The sequence below is a fragment of the Patagioenas fasciata genome, chromosome 4, assembly GCF_037038585.1.
Source record: "Patagioenas fasciata isolate bPatFas1 chromosome 4, bPatFas1.hap1, whole genome shotgun sequence".
Classification (NCBI taxonomy): Eukaryota; Metazoa; Chordata; class Aves; order Columbiformes; family Columbidae; genus Patagioenas; species Patagioenas fasciata.
This window is the reverse complement of record NC_092523.1, coordinates 72,794,496-72,813,574: the sequence shown is the minus strand read 5'-3', so window position 1 is coordinate 72,813,574 and position 19,079 is coordinate 72,794,496. Positions and strand designations below refer to the sequence as shown.

At 40.4% G+C, this 19,079-nt stretch overlaps 1 long non-coding RNA gene across 2 annotated transcripts in view; it reads right to left on the bottom strand.

Moving 5' to 3' along the window:
* The window catches only part of LOC139827846 (uncharacterized), a 31,649-nt gene extending 12,592 nt beyond the window's left edge, over positions 1-19,057 (bottom strand). Inside the window, exons 1-3 of one of the 2 annotated variants that reach the window (XR_011738914.1) lie at positions 18,908-19,057; positions 13,035-13,113; positions 1,613-1,750 (exon numbers count right to left, since the gene is read on the bottom strand). This is a non-coding gene — a long non-coding RNA (uncharacterized lncRNA). Of the gene's footprint in view, positions 1-1,329; positions 1,751-13,034; positions 13,114-18,907 lie in introns of those variants that run through there. The other variant, XR_011738913.1, reaches the window with a different exon arrangement.
* Positions 19,058-19,079: the final 22 nt, after the last annotated feature.

Sequence of the window (19,079 nt, the reverse complement as noted above, 5' to 3'; positions counted from 1 at the left end):
AATTTAATATCTGCTGTACTTTACTTTTAGTAAGAAACTTAATTGCAAAATTGACTTCATCTATAGTAGAATGAAATTATACATTTACTTAATGTAATAGAAGATGTGAAATTTACAGAAAATTACTTACCTTTTGCAGTGATTTTTATACTAGTGGAGATCAACAGTAGATAATTCCTACTTGAAAAAGCTGAGTCTTATCCAGAGACCTATCAAGTTAAGGGGTCCCTCCATGGTCCCAGTCCTACAATTGGATTCTCAAGGCAGATTTTATGCCATCATGGATCACGTTGGTTGCTGGGCTCTACTTCCAGGACCCTTGGCCCCAGTACTTACAGGCTCTACTGTTAGTGAAATAATTGTTATTTAGGGCATAATGCCCAACTCTCTTAAAGTCTTTATGTGCCTAAATGCCATCTGTACACAACTCTGTACTTTCCTAACAAATGTGCAGCTTCCTTCTGAGGAGCCAGGTCTTGTCTCAGGATCTTAGATGACCTTGGCTGTGGATCCAAGAAGCTTTGCTGAACTGGCAGGACTGCAGGGGAGTGGGACTGAGGCCCAGCTGTGCGTTTAGATGGCAACCTGTGTTGATTGGCACCTAGTTAAGTAGTTATGCTGATGACAGGGAAATGTTTGAGGACAGGTGGTGATCCTGCATACAGGGCTTTGTTATTCACAGCTGAAAGTCCCAAAACAAACAGCACATATGGCTCATCTCAGTGGCTGGAGCTCTCTACTCACAAGTGCCTAGGGGAAAACTTTTTTCACATACCTTAGAAAGCGGAATGTGTGTTTACACCTTTGCATATTTGTATAGATATATTGGTGGGTTTATGTGAATTACTCTCTTGTGTAAGGGCTGTACTACAAAAGCATCTTGTCATAAATAAAATATCCTTTCTTCCCACAGTCAAGTTACTGTCCAGAGGACCTTGGCCAATTCTTTTCATCCTGTAGGAAGAAGTGTCTGTGTGGTATCCTGGTTGCAGTAGTGCTCTGTGTAAAGCCCCTGTGTTGTGAAATGGCGTGCAGTGTTTCCTTGAAGTGGTGACTTTGCTCTGTATATAAGGAAGGGGGAACAATGAACCAAGGGTGTGACTGACACGTTCAGTAAAGACATTGTTTATATGCATGCAGTGGTTTAGTGTGTGCGAAGCTATGATTGTTTCACTAAGTCCTTTCAGTTGTTCTTTTGATGTTCATGTTTGCCTACATGTACTCTAATGAAAGGCTGCTTTTTGACTAAGATTGTGTTCGGTGAATGTTTTATATAGTTTCTATTAAAAGTAACTTACTAAGTCTTGTCCTTCATAGAAGTTCTGTGTATATAAAAAAAAAAAAAAAAAAGTTAAAAATGCCCTCCAAATGGAGATAGGTCGACTAAAAAAGAAAAATAATATACTGCATGGAAGATATCCCTTGGCTGTTTGGTTTCATACATTCCGTTGTCTATAAGAATTTGCACCAAATCATCTGTCCTAATTTTGTGCTACTGCTATGCTATCTCCCTGGCACTTGCAGGAAAGGAAAGAGGAGTTAAGGCAAAAATGGGACTGGGATAGATCAGACATAAAGAATGGAAAACAGAATGCAGTGAAGTGATACATACGTGTCAAAAGAAATCTGATTGTAAACGTGTGCCAAAAGTGAGGGGGGTGGGTGAACACTCCTTGCAGTGTGTTCTTCCTTCCATCCAGACATAGTTCCAAGGCAGAGGAAGCACCAAGTGTTCCAAGAATGTCCATAGCTAAAAAGCAGATGGTTAATTAAAAAAACCACAATTTCATTTTTGTCTATATAGTAAAAATTGATAATGTTATTTATATCGGTATATATGATTATTAATGTTGATGGAACTGAAAGCACCTTTATGCATCTGTGTGTACGACTGTATGAAGGAATTATGTCCCTTAAATCTGCATTAAACAACAAATGATGTAATTCCTTTTGGTCCTTGTAACATATTGAAAGCTTCTTGCACAGCCTCTGTTTTTTAAAGGATGGACTCTTCAGCACTGCATCACACCCACCAAATGCATACATGTTGGAACTACTACGTACAGAGAAGAAACTCTACATCTAGGAGAATCTTGGAGAACTGTTTGCACTGAAAAATCATCACATCAAAACTGTCCATATGAAAAGGAAAAAATCGTATTTCTTAAACTGTTCAAAATGGATCATATGGAAAGCACTTTGATATTCTTTCTAATAAAAAGTATTGCCATCAATGAGAACTGTGAATTCTTTGTGGTACTTTGTTCAAGGTTATTTGACTCCTTTCAAAATCTCATGGTAGGCCCAGCTGCAATGGGGCAGCATTCGGCTCTCTGCTGGAATTGGCTGACTGGCCGCTAGGGGAGAAATAACTGCAGTACAAGAGCTGAATGAACTCATCAGGTCTCTATGGCTGAGTGTGCAGCAAGTTATCCCGAATTAAAAAAAAAAAAATAGTAGTAGAGCTAGATGTTAACAAAGGCAACATCATGGTGCAAAGTAGCTTTTATTTCATAGCATATCTATTTTGCATCCAGAGCAGCCTCTGAAGGAACCAGATATGGTCAAGGGTGTGAAAAATCCTTTAAGGTGACGACAACTGCCGTGTCACAGAAAGGTTTGGGAGGTTTCATGTGTTTTGGGGTTTTGTTTGTTTGTTTTGTCTTTTTGTGGGTTTTGAGGGGTTATTTTTGGTGGAGTTTTTTTGTTTTTTAAGTATGTAAAGAACAGCATATGGTTCAAAACAAATCTCCTTCAAACTGTTAATTCTTTTTATTTTTTTTTCTGCAGGTGAGAAGGATGTTCCTTCTGTCAGATCTAACAGATGCTTAAATGTTTCAGTGTTGCTCAGGATGCACAGTGAGTTAAGCAGTACAGGTTCTCTAAAAGTAACAAAGTTGAATTTTGATCTTTCAAACTGACTCTGAAGAAACTGAGTGTTTATCAGCTCTGTTTTATACAGAGGAACCAAAAGGGAATGACAATGGGAAAGTGGAATTGGACTTCCAATAGTGTTTTTAACTTGTGTGGAAGCTTTTGATCTTTTCCAGTTTTAATCCAGATAATGTTCTTGTGTCTTGTATGCAGTTATTAGAACTCTTATATCAGCCCCAGCCTATTTCAAATGAATACAGAGGTGAAGCAGCTGAGATAATACATGCTTTTGCCAAAGAATTTATTGAAAACAATGCCCCGGATCCCTAGTGGTGGGAGGGTTGTGAGTGGATAAAGCCCCTCTGATGAGAGGAGCTGCTCTTGGTCCAGCCTCAGGTGAACAGGCCCCTTCCCCCTGGGGTACAGCAGGTGGCCCGAGTGCCCAGCCCCAAGTACCACTGAACAGCAGGAGTCCAAGTGGCATGAAAGGGGAAGGGCTGTTACACCCCAGTCCAGGGGATTTGATCAGACAGTGAGACAGAGCTGTTACCGAGTGCAGTGTCTAGATTTTTATGTTCATTAAATATAAGTTAATTTAGCTCAATTGTTCCTTGGCTTGCTCTGGCACATCGCCTTGTGTCCAGAATGAACACTGCTTGCAGCAGATGTTTCTGCTTCTGGAAGCCGTCTGTCTGTCTAGGCATATTTTAGAATTACTGTTTACTGTTAATTGCATTTTAAAGCATTGCAGGGGAAAAGGGCTCATCTTCCAGTCCTTATTTGGATGAAAGATTAGTATTTGTTAGAAGGGAGCCAAATTAGACACTGGCAAACTGTTGAGGGCTTCTTTGCAGAGGAAAAACCTGCAAATTGATGTGTGAGTGACAAAGGTACAAGAGACATGGCTTTGCATTCTGTCCCAAATGGGTGGTGGAAAGTGACCAGTTTTTTGTCCTAATTCACAAATAAATTATCTGTTTTCTAATGTAGCCATCTTCCTCAGGCTAACTGAAACATACTTCCCACATAGATGTCTGTAGCAAGGAGATGAATTACTAGGTAAGGAAAATCCTTTGGCAACCAACACCCTGTTCTGCAAAGTGTCAGACATTAAGAAATCTCTTATTGACTTGAATGACATCTGAGTTGTTACGTGCTTGGGCTTGTTAATTCCTTATCTTGAATATTCTACCTGGTTATCCTTTTAAACCACTCATTCGTGTTCTAAGAGCTGTTAATACCAGTCCGATACTCTTGAAAGCCGCTCCTCTGTCAATAGCTGTTACCAGTAGGGCTGAAGACAGCCAGCGCACACAGGCTGGCAGGTCACAGGGAGAGGTTGGTGTGTCTGTAGTGCTACCTGGTTGGTGTCACAAAGCCTGGAAGCAGCTCTCCAGCATGTCCTTTGCTGTCACTTTCTGTATTCATGCATCTTGTTAAGCGCTTAGCAAGAGCTGACCTTAGCCGAGTACTGCATTTCCTCGGGAAATTCAGTCCTCTGAACTCGGGACTTTGTGCTGCTGAACAGACTCAGCCTATCTCCACACAGCCGGGCACCCACATCACTGTCATTTGCTTCTTGTTAAAAGTGGAAATACACCCTGGCATACTGCGGTCATGTCCTCATCCTAATAAGATTAGGAAAAGCGTGATAATGCAGTTTTCCTGGGAGAACAAACATGTCTATGCCTTTAAGCTTATATCAGTAAGTCTCTGTGCAATCTTCCTGTTGCAGAGAAAGAAAAAATATTAAGTCTTGAGTCTGTTGCCCATTTTTGACGCTTAGTAGATAAGAGAACCAAAGGCATGCAAGTGTTTGAATTTATTATTTTTTTTCACTTTGATTCCTCATTTCTTCATTCCATCTGTGATTAGAGAGATAAGAAAGTATTTGGCTGAGCTCTGTTGGCAATGGAGTTAACTTGACTCTTAGCTAACAAATTCTTATCCCAAGGTCTTCAACAGGTACATAAAAATTGCTGCATTGTTTAGCTTTCCCTCACAGTCTCTATTTCTTCTTGTTCTAATGCATTAGCCTAGCTTTTTTTTTTTGGGGGGGGGAGAGGCAGGGAAGAAAGTGTTTTGAGGAGAGTCTGTTCCTTGCCATGCATACACCTCAGTGGAGATGTGACTGTTGACCAGTTCAGTGTTTTGACCCTATACTCAGTATGGGTTTTCTCATTGTTGAGACCTGTCTGTCTCATCAGCTGAGCTTCACTAGCTGGGGGAATTCCTGTGCTAAGCAGCAGGTAGGTTTTAAAGTATAATTAAAGCTTGAGATTAATAGAATTTACTTGTGCAGTGGTGGCTACGTTGCAGTTTTCCAGGAGACTGAGCCATGTGTTATAATAATATTGTTTTGCAAGGAACTCTAGAAAATAAGGTAAAGATACTGTAAAAGTAATTCAGGTCTTCGTCAGTAACTCTGCCATTAATGCTCTGTTCTTCCTTTGTTACTAAAAAAGTACTATGCATTTTTAAATCATCCACTTAAATTTGAAGACTGGTAGCACAGATCCTCTTCGATGCTACCCTTCTCCCATCTTTTCTGAAAGCTTCCTGATTGCCACTTTTATTTTTTCCCCTCTGAATGCCTGTATAATACAGACAGTAGAGGAAAAAGGCAGCGTAGCTGTTCCCAGATAGAAGGCACGCACTTGCAGTGTAGCGGTAGTGCTGGCGGCTTCTTGCTTCTTAAGTGCTTCAAAGATCTCCTGGGGAAACTCAGACACCATTTAACTCGGAATCAGCTCTGCTTCTCTACCATTATATATGTTGTTTCTTTTTATGTGTTCTGATGGGTAACATCTCAAAGCAGGTTTCTGGGTGAGCTTATTTGGACCTGCTGCTGTGTCCTAAATAACCCCCTCTGCAGGAGTCCCTAAAGGAAGAATTTGTCCTGTGTGCCAGACAGTGCTGCTTTTGGACTAAGTCCCCAGGGTCAAAATCAAATTGTGACGGAAGGAGCATATTCCACCCCCGGCACAGCTTTCGGTCCCGTTTTAACTGCTTGTCCCCTTATTCTCCTTTAAGAATCCATCCAGAAGCCCCTCTCCATAAAATCACTGTGAAGATTCAAAGCAGGTTTTCAGCCTGTGATGACCTTCCCTGTAACACAAAGTCATGAAGAAGTCTTCCAGAATTAAGATGTTTAACTGTCATGGGATCTGGTAAGAAGGGTTTTGGAGTTTCCCGTAAAACACTGAAGTAGTGAAATCTTTCATTCCCATTCCATCTTTCATTCTGATTTATTTGCTACATGCCTGGTGGTATATTTTTTTTCCATTTTTGTATTCAACAAACATGAGAGTTATTTTTTATCTCCTGAGTAGTGTTGAGCTATGAGATTTTCCATCCTGCCATTTTTGCACTGTTTTTATTCAGTCCCATTGTCACAGCTGCTGAAAGCTTGCTAGATGCTGCTGTTGACAAAGACTAGAGGGCAGTGGTCCTGCCCTTCCTAGTCTTGCCGAGAAAAATGTCCTTGTGTCTCCTCTGTGTCAGCCTGGGATCCAAGGTATGTTTACAGCAAGGCTTATGCCATGGCAAGTTGGCTTTTCTGTGCTCTAGGAAAAAGCCTGTCAGGACTGTTTCATGAGAGCGATGTTTTGGAGATGTGTTTTGTGACAGAAGTCACCGATGTCTCCAATGACCTTAAGCAGGGGAGTTGCTCACAGTCTCTCCTCTGTCTCTGTGTCGCTGCCACGGCAAGGATAATTTTGGCTCTTTATGGGATATGAAGCCTTTGTCTAGATTTCTGACTGATGGTTTAGGAGGAATCCTTCGCCAAGTGCATAGTTGCATGGATTGAGAGACTGAAATAGAACAGATTCTGAACTTTAAAAACAAAGTGTAGGTTTCTGCCTTTCTCCTGTGGGGCTTTTTATAAGGAATACATAGAACAGTTTCTCTCTCAAATAAAGAAGTAGCATTTGAACTATTCTTTTGTAAAATGAACACACAATCAATGAATCTTTAAATACCACTTCTCATTCCACCTCCCAGGACATCCTGGGGTTTCCATATGTCTTAGTTTCCTGAAGAGCTGTGCTACGGCTATGCTTCAGCAGCTAGGACTTGATGCCAGCTCAAAGCGCGGGGGTGTCTGCTGTGTGTTTCTGAATCAATGTTGTTCCACTGTGGAACTCTGAAATGCATTTTATCTTCAGGAGGAGAAATGGAGCTTACTGTATCGCGGATGTACACAGGCACAAGACTCCATGTCATTATTACTGTAAAGAGCACTGAAGCACTCCACTGAAAAATGTAACAGTTAATAGTGCCATACATTGTGATGATTATCTTTGTTCATCCCTTCCTGCTTCAGTGATTTTTATTAACAGCAAAAATTTGAAAGACCATTCTAGCATTGCAGTTCACAGATGTGTAATATTTGTTACCTTCCCATTTGGACAATGAGCTGCCACAGGCAAAAAAAAATATTAAAACTTGGATTTGTTTCTTTTAGGAGCGTCCTCTTCATATTCTGCTACTAGTAATATGCACATGAATGGAAACTACTGCATGTTTTAGAAAGTGGGCACTACAAAACACAGTTTGAAATGCCTTCACAAAGGACTTATTTTAAAAGATACTGCATGCAATATCTTAATTTATGTAGGATCTTATTTCTTGAAATATAGATCATCTTATGCGTCTGGGAAGGGGCTGCCTCCTTTCTTGAGCTGTGCATGGCGTTTCCCTGGCTCCTGTTCCAGCCCAGCTGTAAGTATGGGGTTGTTCACTCCTTTTGTTTTCACAGTCACATAGAGCTGGTCTTGAAAAGTGTCTTGCAGACACAAAACAAAAGCTCATGTGGAGATGGGAGTGAATTATCAAATAACTTTAAGGATCACAAAGAGGGATGTTCAGCAATGAAAGGCAGCAACATCAAAAAGCCAATAGGTACAGCTCATACAAGCACAGTATTTGTTAGTTTAGCACAAAATCAGCTGTAGGTGCCTTAAAACAGGACTGGACTGACTACTGAGTTTTGGGTGGCCTAAAGAGCTATTGGTTGCATAAGTAAATCAAGCTTTTATTTGGTTTGTGTATGTAAACTGTGTTGTGTACAGTCTCCTAAAATATCTCTGGCTCTTCTCCGCAATTTACAGCCTGGACACGTGCAAGCCAAACTGCAAATTTGTCCTGGTACTGAGAAAAGTCTTTCATCATGCTTCTCTGCATCAGTTCAATCTCTATTTTATCCAAAAATTAACTACGTCAGAGAATTTTTTGAATACTTTTGGATTCTTAACATGCTAAAGCATGTTCCTGCTTGGTCTCAGAAAAGCCATTTCTGTTCCTCAGCAAGGCTCCCTACTTGTTTGTGTTAAGTGCAAAGTGGGAACCAAGCTCTGCAGTAGCATTAACTTGTGCTGGATGCAGAGTGTCAGAAAAAGGAATCTAAATTATTTGTGTGCCTCCTGGCTTTCTTTTGAGCTTATCTTCAGCAAGCTCAGCTTTTTTGGGGCTTTGATACTTTCATATGCGAGTCTTCTCCTTTAAGAAACAGAATAAAAATAGCTTTAAGCCTTTTCCTGTATTTGGCTTTTCCAGGAAGTTTAGCACATTTGTATCTTTCGCTTGTGTTTCCTATTTTGCCTTTTGAACAGTGGTGATTGTCAAACTGATCGCCTGAAGCCCAGACTCCTTAGAGTTAGCAGGAAGCTACTGCGCTTTTCTAAAATTACTTACTTGAGACTTCCCACACGTGTTCTATGTGTTATTTCCATAATAGAGAACTTATTCACCAAACTAGATAAAATATGATGTGAATTTATTTCTTAGAGACATATATTTCTGTTAAGTGATTTCATAGCCAGAAGAAATGTGGCAGATCTAAACTGGCCTACCTGTAAATCAGCATTTATACAATATGGGAAGACAAACTCAAACTGGGACAAGGAAAATGAAGAAAAGCTGTCAGACTGGAAGAAGCTCTATAAGAGAATTCTTCACAGTGGGGTCTGTACACACATCTTGTTTATATTTGCGGTAGTGATGGCAGCACAAGAATTAGGCATGTAATAAACTTACAGAAGCAATAGAAGGAGTGTCAGAAGATTATGCAAGAATGCCTCGGAGTTAAGGCCTGGAGTAAAAAAAGGGGGAGGAGGGAATAAATTTAATTGTATGATATGCAAGATCATACAGTTCTGAATTTATAAGTAGGCACTGTAAGAGTTCATCTGTTGAAAGTGTAAAAGGAGGATATTTGGAGTTTTAGTTGAACACAGCATAAACAGGAGCTAAGGCTAAGATGTGGCGGTGAAAAAATATAATCCTAGGATGTTTTGTACAATATATTTTTACTATAGAGATGTAACTGGATTTTGTTAATTTATATATATACATAATGCACTTACTCTAGTACAGAGGTGATTTCATGAAAATGAAAATGTTATGGAAGCTGACCTGCTTGTAAATGTGAAATGAAGTTATAGGGGGAAAACTAAGTGAAACGGTGATGCTGGCTGAAGAATAATTAGGTAAAAATTGTCTGTTAGTAACTTTAGTCCAGATATTAGTAAAAATTTCAAACCCTCATCTGACTAAGATTCTGAAGCAGTAACATCAGTGATGACAAGAACTGTAAATAGCTTTTAGGATAAAGCTTGAGTGTTTCCAAAGGAGATGCTATGGCATGGTTGCCAGCTCTGGCTCTGAAGCAGATTTCTTCCAGGCCTCTGGTACAGCTACAACTAAAAGCTGAACTGAGTTTCACTTGCACTTTGCCAATGATGTCAGTGCAGGGGTGCATGTTAAGTAGCCTGCAGAGACTGCCTTTTTGCTTGTTTCACTTGTCCTGGCTGCAGTGCAGTACTGTGTATCACGCATTATCTAACTTCATCTTTGCTCTGACTTTGGCTGGTTTAACTGAAAGATTCATTTCTAAGATAACACAGTTTATAATTTGCTTAATACTGTTCTCTATTTCCAAATACCTGATTCCTCTGGCTGGGAGGCAGGAGTGATTTACTTCCTATTGAACAACCAAGCTGATACGATCTGAGTTAGCATCATTGCAGTGGAAAAAAAAAAAGGAGTTAAATGATTAGGCACTTAAGTCAAGTTACTGCTATATTCTGCTTGCTTGCTTGCTTTTGGTTTGCTCAATAAACTGTATATTGTAGCAATGTGCCCCCAGCATCCTGGGTTGGACAGTCAATTACTTGTGAGCATAAAACTGATAATCTCATGGCCAATGATGCGAGCAACGCTTCCCTTTTCAGTTTAACAGAAATTGCTCAGCAGTTACAGTACCTTCCTCCTCTCTCACATGCAGTTCAGCAGCACGCAGATGCCTGGGCAGAAACAGCCTTTGCGAGAGCCATGGCATAAAGGAAACCCTTCCAGCTCTAGCTAACAATTCAGAGCTAATCCAAGTCACCAGGAAAACCCCAACTGCTGTTACCTCAGGGCTTATCGTATGGCTTCTGCAATTGGACCAAATGACTCAAACCCAGTTCCTAGTCAGTAAATCCACAAAGCAACAATCAGAAGTGGCATTATCTGATGTACTTCATCATCTAGTGAGCCAAAAAATAACAGCTTAGGAAAACATGAAGGCTGAATTCAGCTTTAAAGAAGAAGTATCCCCAAGACCAGAACTTTGGGTAAGTGTATCACATAATTTTGATTAGTCTTCCTTCTGTTGAAGGAGAAGGGCTTGACTCTATCTCTCCTTTTGCAAAGGCAGAAGGAAGGGGGGCATATATAAAATAGATCATTTAACAGAATCTCAAAGCTAAGTGGAATTATATTCTGAGACCAGCAAGCTTATGCTGCTTCAACCTGTATATGAAAGTTCTCCATTTCTGTGATGTGCTTTTCAGAGCATGGAGTTCTCTGGAAGACACAACAGCAACGCAACATAGGGTTGAAAACAGTATTTTTTCTTGGGGAGAAATGGAGGAGTCATAGTCAGGAGCTGTGACTTGTCTGAGATCTCAGAGGAGTCTATAGGAAAGCTGGGAACTGAGCATCACCCTCTGGTCCCAGCCTACTACTTCACCACATCAGTTTCCCACTCTCCCACTTTTGCTGAAGGCCCATGCTTCAGCAGCTCATTTCAGAATCTGTGAAAACATAGGTAACCAGTCTGAACTCAGATCAGTAACAAGTTATTGGTCTCAGTTCTGGTAAGAGGAGTTCCCACTGACATGAATATTCTCCAACTACCCCATTAGCAAACACCCACTCAGCTGCTGAACCTGCTGGGCATGTACAGCCTGAACTCTGCCTGGGCAGCTGTTCACAGGGCATTGGGAGCTCTGCAGAAAGGAAAACACTGACATCCGACAGCAGTTACAGTCCTGTTCAGTTGGCTGTTTCAGATCTTCCAGTGGGAATATTCAGAAATAATATTCAGGAGTTTTAGTGTACTACTTGCATGTGGGACCCTCTTTCAAAGATACAGTTCTTGCTCAAAAAACAGGCTTGAATTTCAAGATCTGCTATTAGGTAAAGCTATAAACCCTCAAAGTATCAGTCAGCGGGATTTGACTGACATTAATGAAGAAATGGTGCCAGAGGGTGTGATATGGTGTGAAGCAAAATGAAGTCTGCCAAAACAGACTGAAGAAATGGGTAATCTTTACTCCCTGATGAAATACAGCAGGGGTTCATTTGTCACAGCTTAGTGCTTTGTTAAAAAGTTATCACAACTGTGGCTGCAGCACTGTGAGCTGTTCTGTATTATCTTTTCAGGTGAGTCCAGATGCTGTGATGGAAATAGCATAGATAGCTTTCCAGGAGCTTAAGGACCTCACCTAATTTGACTGTATGTTCATATAAATATGAAACCAATTGACACCATCTTTGTGAATCTAATCACATCTGCCGTCACAGCTGCCTCTAAATGAGTGATACAAGAAAGACAACATACTGAGCGTGGCTGGGAGGATTTTTTTGTCTTCAAAGTGAATCAGATATGACAGAATCAAACACACTCTCAATTTTGTATTTCTATGTCTGTTTTGAAATGAAACACAAAATCTTGCTTTTCTTATGTAGGTTGACACATATGTACCAATGACAGTTTTTCCACTGTGAAAAACGTCACATGTTGCCAAGCCGTTTCTTAACAGAATATTTATTTTCTTAGTGTTTGCTATTTACTAACTGGAAATGGTGTTATAAAAATCAGCTCTCACTCCACTGGAAAATCTTTAGCTCATTAAAAGTTATTCATAAAAATCCTAGGCATAAAGAACAAGATACTTGTCCTAACCACATTTTCATAAGGGCTGTTTTTTTCTGAAATACACTAGACTTGTACCCTTTTCCAGGGTGACTCTGTTGCTAGGTGATCTATCCCCTGATAAATGAGTGCTTCTGGGAGGGAGGCAACCTATTGTTTAAAGCCACAGCATTTCAGTGATAGAGCACTTGCATCAGCGACCTGCTAGGAGTAGTGCTTAACCACCAATCTTTATCATTCTTATCCAACCTCCAGGTGAAGAATCAAAAGAAAAATCAGGAGCTCCACGACCACTTCAGTCTGACACAAATACACACAAGGATTTCCCCTGCACCACCTAAGCAACAAGGATTCCTAGTGGCACGTGGGAGTTCCTGAATTACCACTTTCCAGTGAGTTGTCTAGCTCATCTCCTCACCTAACAGTGGCTCTTGTTAACAGTTTAATAAACCTCTTGGATATTTTTGGGTCATCAGTAAAACATTGCCTCCTGGCTTTTTTCTTCTTCTGTCTGTGTAAGATATACATGAAACATTATCAGAGGCAGATAAAGTAAGTCTTTGTGCCTGTGCTCTCTATATTCTGTCCCTGGCTCTGAAAATAACAAATCAATTTCCTTCAACGTTCTCCTGTTGAAATAAACTGAACTAAAACAAGCAAAAAGCAACAGAATGCTCTTGAATGGTTAGTCACTCTACCCCATTGGCCTCACTGATTCATACCAGTAGTTTCAGGTAGACGTTTGCTCGACAGGGACAATTCTCCCCTCTGGTTGCTGTGATACAAATGGTGTGCGTCTGGAGTCTACATACATTTAAATATTTGAAGAACATTGCTTTTTCCATTCTGGATCCTGTGTATTACTCACTTTCTATAGAAGGGCCATAGAGGTGCCAGGTGCGCAGTGCAAAGATGCAGGCAGAAGCTGCACGTTGCCTCCTTCCATAAAACTTACTTTAAGCAATATAATCCAGAGTGAGAAGGAAACCCGCAGCTGTTGCAGAAGTGCTGTTCTTTCCCCAAGCAGCCACAGACTATTGCAAGACAGAAAAAAAAGGGCAAAAAAAATCACTTAATCGTATCTTTTAGGAAGTGGGCTGTGCCTGACCCAGCTGCCTCGTTATGGGAGGCAGAATCTAAACACGCACAGTTACCAAACCTGCAGTTTGAAATGATAAATATGTATGAAGGTATACAATTTAAAACATACACTACATGCATATGTATAACTATTTTATTACCTCCACTGTGGTGGTTTTAAAATAATATTGGAAAAAGCAGGCAAACTTTCATTTGTCATATTGTTTTTTATCCTTTATTATTTAGGTGTGTAGGGGCCCCTCTACTGGACCAGGATACTACTGCACTATCTGGACAAAAAAACACAGACCTGACCACAGCTGTAGTTATAATTTTGCTTTGTTTGCCCCCTAACACTGCCATAAAAATGGAATGTAGGAAACTACAAAAATGCCACTGCAATAAAATTCTAGGTGTCACAGTCCAGTATAGGCTTTTCTGGTCTCTCCTGTGTACCTTCAAAGAGTCTGTTCTGCTACATAGCTCTTTAAAGGTGTGATGTTTGTGCAGATGCAATTTTCAAAGCTTGGCTGCTCTAAGATTCCAGCCATAAGCACTGAGGGGGATGTGCAGTAGTTGCCAGTGTGTTGTGTGACCTGCAGAAGCTGTCATCGACAGCATTAGTGAAAAACTACCCTGGGATCTTTGCCTCTCACTTAAAAGCAAATGGCATTCTTCATTTTTACATATTCCAGCTCTAACTGCAGGTTCAGAAAGGCATCAGTTATGCTCGAAGGACACTGTCTTACTCTTACTCAGAGAAGTGATGAATTGTGACACTAGACTTCCCATTTTTATCTCAGAAAATTGAGCTAAACAGATAACTATTCTAGGGTCTAATGTGAAACCTGGAAGTTCATATTGTCAAGGATGTAATATTTAGCATTCTTTTACATTCATTTTTCCCAGACCATCTGCTATATGAGTGCCATTCTGGAGTCAAACTAGTCACTACACAGAAATCTGATTTTACATGCCATGGCAAGTTTAAATTCCTGGACTCATCAGTATCTCAGTACCCCAAACTGATAGCTGCATTTTGCAAATTCTTGCTCAACTCTTTCTTTTCCAACTCCCAAATACAATAAACTACCACATTTGTTATCATCAGAACAGTTTAAATACTGGTGAATTCCATTCTACTGACACTGCCCTCTGCTCTCAAAATTAATTTTTTTAAAAACATGTAATGACAGTCTCTAACTGCATCTACATGATAGGTAGGAATTGTTCCTATCATAATCGAGGACACCATGTCCAAGGTCTTTCAAGTTAATGCTGTAATCACAAGAGCATCAATACACCTTCTCACAGATAAAACCAAAGTAAGCAACAGTTCCCTGAGAACATTAGAGTTCACATTGAAGGCACAGTAAAACAAACTGGTTTGACAGAAGCAAGGCACCAGGTAACTGGGGACAGCTCTCTGCTTCTCCCTGTACCTGCCCTCTTGGTTATTGCCCCTGTAGTTTTGCTTGTTAAACTGTTCACATGACTGGGATTTTTGCTGATTCTCTGAAAGGTTTCAGATTAATGAACACCTGGACATGACAACAATTTAGCTCAGATTGATGGCAGCTAGAATATCTGGCTGGCTGTGGCCTTGTGATATTTCTGATGGGCTCCCAAAGTGATGGTTGTATTTGAATGTCCTGAGAAAAATCCAGAGATCTCAGAGATTATGGGGCTGGCCTTTTAAATCCTTTGAAAAGAAACAGGTAAAAACCTATTTGTGATAAGGCTTATGATCTGCAAGAATAAATATATCCTGATTTGGGGGACACTAAGTGAAAAAAGGAATTTGAAATGGGTATTTCTCAAAATAAGGTCAAATCCTGCTACAGATGCTCCCTAAAAATTAAGAGACCTACTTCAGTTTGGTACCCAAAGTGCTGACTAAATGTGACCTTCTCCTTTTTCATTCTTCCCGGTCCCTAAAACTTCCTCTGTTTTCCATTTGCCTTCTAGGACAGTTGCCAAGGTATCAGGAAGACAGGAATAGCCACAAAACAAATGTTTTAGTTGATAGCATAAGAGATGCCTGACTCCTTCCTAACAAATCTAGCCTAAGAGAGTGCCCAAGAAGTGCTGGATCTGTTTGGCTATAATGAGTAAAAAGGCTTCATAAAGCATCTTCCCTTGAGGTTCTTTAGAACTGTGGTTTTTCTTAAAGCCATTAAGACACATAAAGAACAAATGACTAAGGAATCTTATCTTGGCGTGAAAATGTGCAGTGGGCTGAGTGCCAAGATTACAAAAAAACCCAAACACCACAGTATGAATTCTTTTAATGACTATTCTGTATCTGAGTGGGTGTGTGCTGTTGCAAGGCAACTTAATGTTGCTAAGAATGCTGCAATGCTAAAGGTAAAATAATTTGCTTTAAGATGGATGTCTGTATCAACGCCCTTGCTGTGCACTTTATTTTAAAATCATGGTATGTGCAACTTAACAACAGGCATGACAGTAACCTGTTCCCTTCAACAGGGTTTTCTTACAACAAAGTTCAAGGATGCATGTTTGTTTACTGAACAAGACCTAATCCCACATACTCTTGCTCTTTCCACTGTACACCAATGCAGGAGACAGCAACTCACATAGCAACCCATGATGGTGAGTCTCTTGCTTTACATGCTAACACTGACTTATCTTACTCTGGAAATGAGCGGCATGGCAGGATTCATGCAGGAGAAAGCAATCGGAAACCGTAACTACAGAAACAAATTCTGTGTGGATATGTCCTAAAACAAAGGTGCTGTGGTAAAGAGATTTGTGGGGGAAAAAAATGATGAAAGCAAGAAGAAGGAGTAGTTAAAGACCATCTATGTCTGTTCAAAGGACTGTAAAGCTGCCTAATTCCTACCCCGTCAGGTTGCCAGGAAAATGTCATACCCCACAGCCATTGTGCAAAGGCTTAGACACTTTCCCTCTTCTATTTTTACCAGCCAGTTCCTAGACATTCCTCTCTTCAGTTTGGTGGTCTATATTTCACAATCTAGGACACTGTAGAAGAAAAGGTCTCCAATTGCTGTGAAAAAAATCATGAACACCTGTCACGTTTGACTACTACATTTCTCTTTGGGAGAGGAACAGTATATACCTTGCTAAAATGCCAGTTTCATGGAAAACAGCATCATGAGGCATCACATATTGCAATAATCCTTCTGAAACCTTTACCATATTTCTCTTGAGTCATGCCGATATGCGTCACCTGCTGTAAGTAATTTCTGTTGTGTTTTTTTTTATTTCTCCTTCACCCTCATTCTCACTTTCTATATGTAATGCACCTTTCAAGGCTGACCTCACACTTCCAGGAAAAAAAAAAACACACACGATCAGTATTAATGTATTATATTCTTCCCACCTTTTACTGCTGATCATTATTGTAGCAAGTGCCTTGTCTGGGTCCCAGAATCTGATCAGCACTGCTAATAGCTAGCTTACTTGGCAATCAATTAACTCTTCCATTGCTGAGATACCGCTTCTGGCTTCATTAAATAAAAGGCACAAACCACAACCACACATGCACAACAGACCTCAAAAACTCACTATGTCAGTGCAGGCGGTTCTTCATTTTATTTTTTTAATCATGGCAAAAAATACTACAGTTCTATTTCTGTACTGGACCTATCTACACAAAAGCTTCATCCCATAGCTGTTAAATCCACCTGGAGATTTTCTATACAGACATTGTCTATTCTAAAAGGATGTTCCCCCTTTAGTAGTATCTATATGGTATCTTTTTATGATATATGCCTTTCCTCATGAAGAGTGACAGCTATTCACTAGTCACATGGGCCTTGTTTTGACTGTACATTAAATACCCTTTGCCTGTTACAGAGGCGGCAGGTACAATCTTGGGGCAATGTTGCGGATTTTTTTTGTACCTTCACCGGTGGTAAGAACAAGAATACACCAGCTTACAAAAGATGTCACAACAGCACTTGAACAGCCTACCTAGAGACCAAGAGAATAGTAAAGGAGGGGTCACTGGCTGCATTCTTTGTTCTCTGGGGTTTAAACTGCACAAGAACAACAAAAGGGTTTTCAAGAATGCAGTGCTGTGGGTATAACACATCCATGGAAGATCAGTGAGACGACATGGGGTGTAGCATTACTTCTCTGTGTCCCCAGTATATTGATGTGTCTGTCTTTCCCAGCTGACCTAACAAGATCCTTTCTGAACCAAGCAAAGAGGGGTGCTCATGGGCTGGGCCACTACTACCAGCCGAGTTGGGCAACCCACCCTTCTTGTTTATGGACAGTCTCCAGTGTCAAAGGGATCCTCATTAATTGTGATTCCAGCTGCCTTGTTCATGTGTGAACACACACAGTAGTAATGCCAGTTTTTACCATCAGCACCTAACTTGAAAGATGACAATTTATTTTGGCTATAGGTTGCTTTGGGGTTTGGTTTTTTTGAGTGTTCTTTATTTTTACATATATATAATGTCCCAGTTAACTTATGATTATATGTGTCAGGGTGGTGAAGAATGAGAGAGATACCTTCCTAAACCATATAGTACCTGTACTACAGATATGTTTAACAGCCTGTTAAATGGCACTGACCGACTTCAGTCTTGATAATTTGAGAGAAACCCCTTTCTCTCTCATAATGTGATGCCTATAGCCAACAGGGCCTTGAACTGGATTCCTTGCCTCAAAAATGTGATTACTGGCAATGCCTTTTTCATGCTGGCCTTTGGAACCCTGGAATGTTTTTCTTCTTTTAAATGTAGGCTACTATGAGCTCTGATGAACTTCCATAACCACGGGAAAATACAGCCACTAGGTTAATGAGAAAGAGGCAGAAGAGTTTTAAATTCACAGGCTAGAAGAGATTTATTTTCCCAAAAATTAAGTTGGTGCTCTTACAGTGAACACAACCCTGTATCTAAACCAATAAATAATTGGATAGGTTTCAGGTTCTAAATATCTACAGTGTAAGTTAGACATTTTCAGTATTTTGAGCTGAGTCTAAATGATATGATTTCAGTCAATGTGGATTCTGTATCCTGTGAATATGGGGACAATGGCATTCCTTTTACATTGTTTAGCTTGTTATACCAAATCACGTGTGGCTGTGCCGTGTGCCTTCCACATCTTGTGTGTCTTGCTATAGTTCTCTGAACTGTTCATCAACAGAATGTCAACACAGCATCAGTACTGATTTTGTTTTTTCTATTCTGTTTGCCAGAAATGTCATGGTATCCACCAGAATCATCCATTGTAGTTCTTGTGGTTGAACTTCAATAAGACAATGACAGCCCCTGTCATATAGATGAGTCACACAAAGAACTGGTTATTTAATATTTTTGATAATGAAGGATCGAACAACTGAGGGAAGTTAGGGATGAAGTAGTCCAGTGCCCCAAATGATCTTTTAGGGCTGAAATTACAAAGGTGTGGGTTTGGTTTTTTTAATTAAGGAATTTTTGTAGTGAGTATATGCCAAGATACAGGATTTCACAATACACCCTATTTCTCTTCATCGCACAAAACAGAGAGGAATAAATCTAAAAAAAAAACATCACACCTGTGGCATGTGATGGTGATGACAGTTTATCAAGAGATGTTACTGCCTTCTGTCCAAAGCAGGTGTGTATCATTTTGCGGTAAGCTGCCTTTATTTTTAACCCATCCTGTTTTCCTAGACAACAGAACCTCGGCACTCGTTTCAGTTTCACCCAGGATCCTTTCCTACCTAGTTTACACCCACAGAACACAACGCAATCACGTCCACCTCACCTTCCTGTGATGTTCTTCCGTTTAGACAGCACCTGGAAGGGAACAAATCCCTTCGGCGGCGATGCCTTCAACACTCCCAGGTTTGGCGGGACGCACCGTCTCTTTGAGCTGCGTTACGCGGTTTCAAGCCAACGCCCGGAGCTGTGAGGGAGGGGACCCCTCTCTGCTCTCT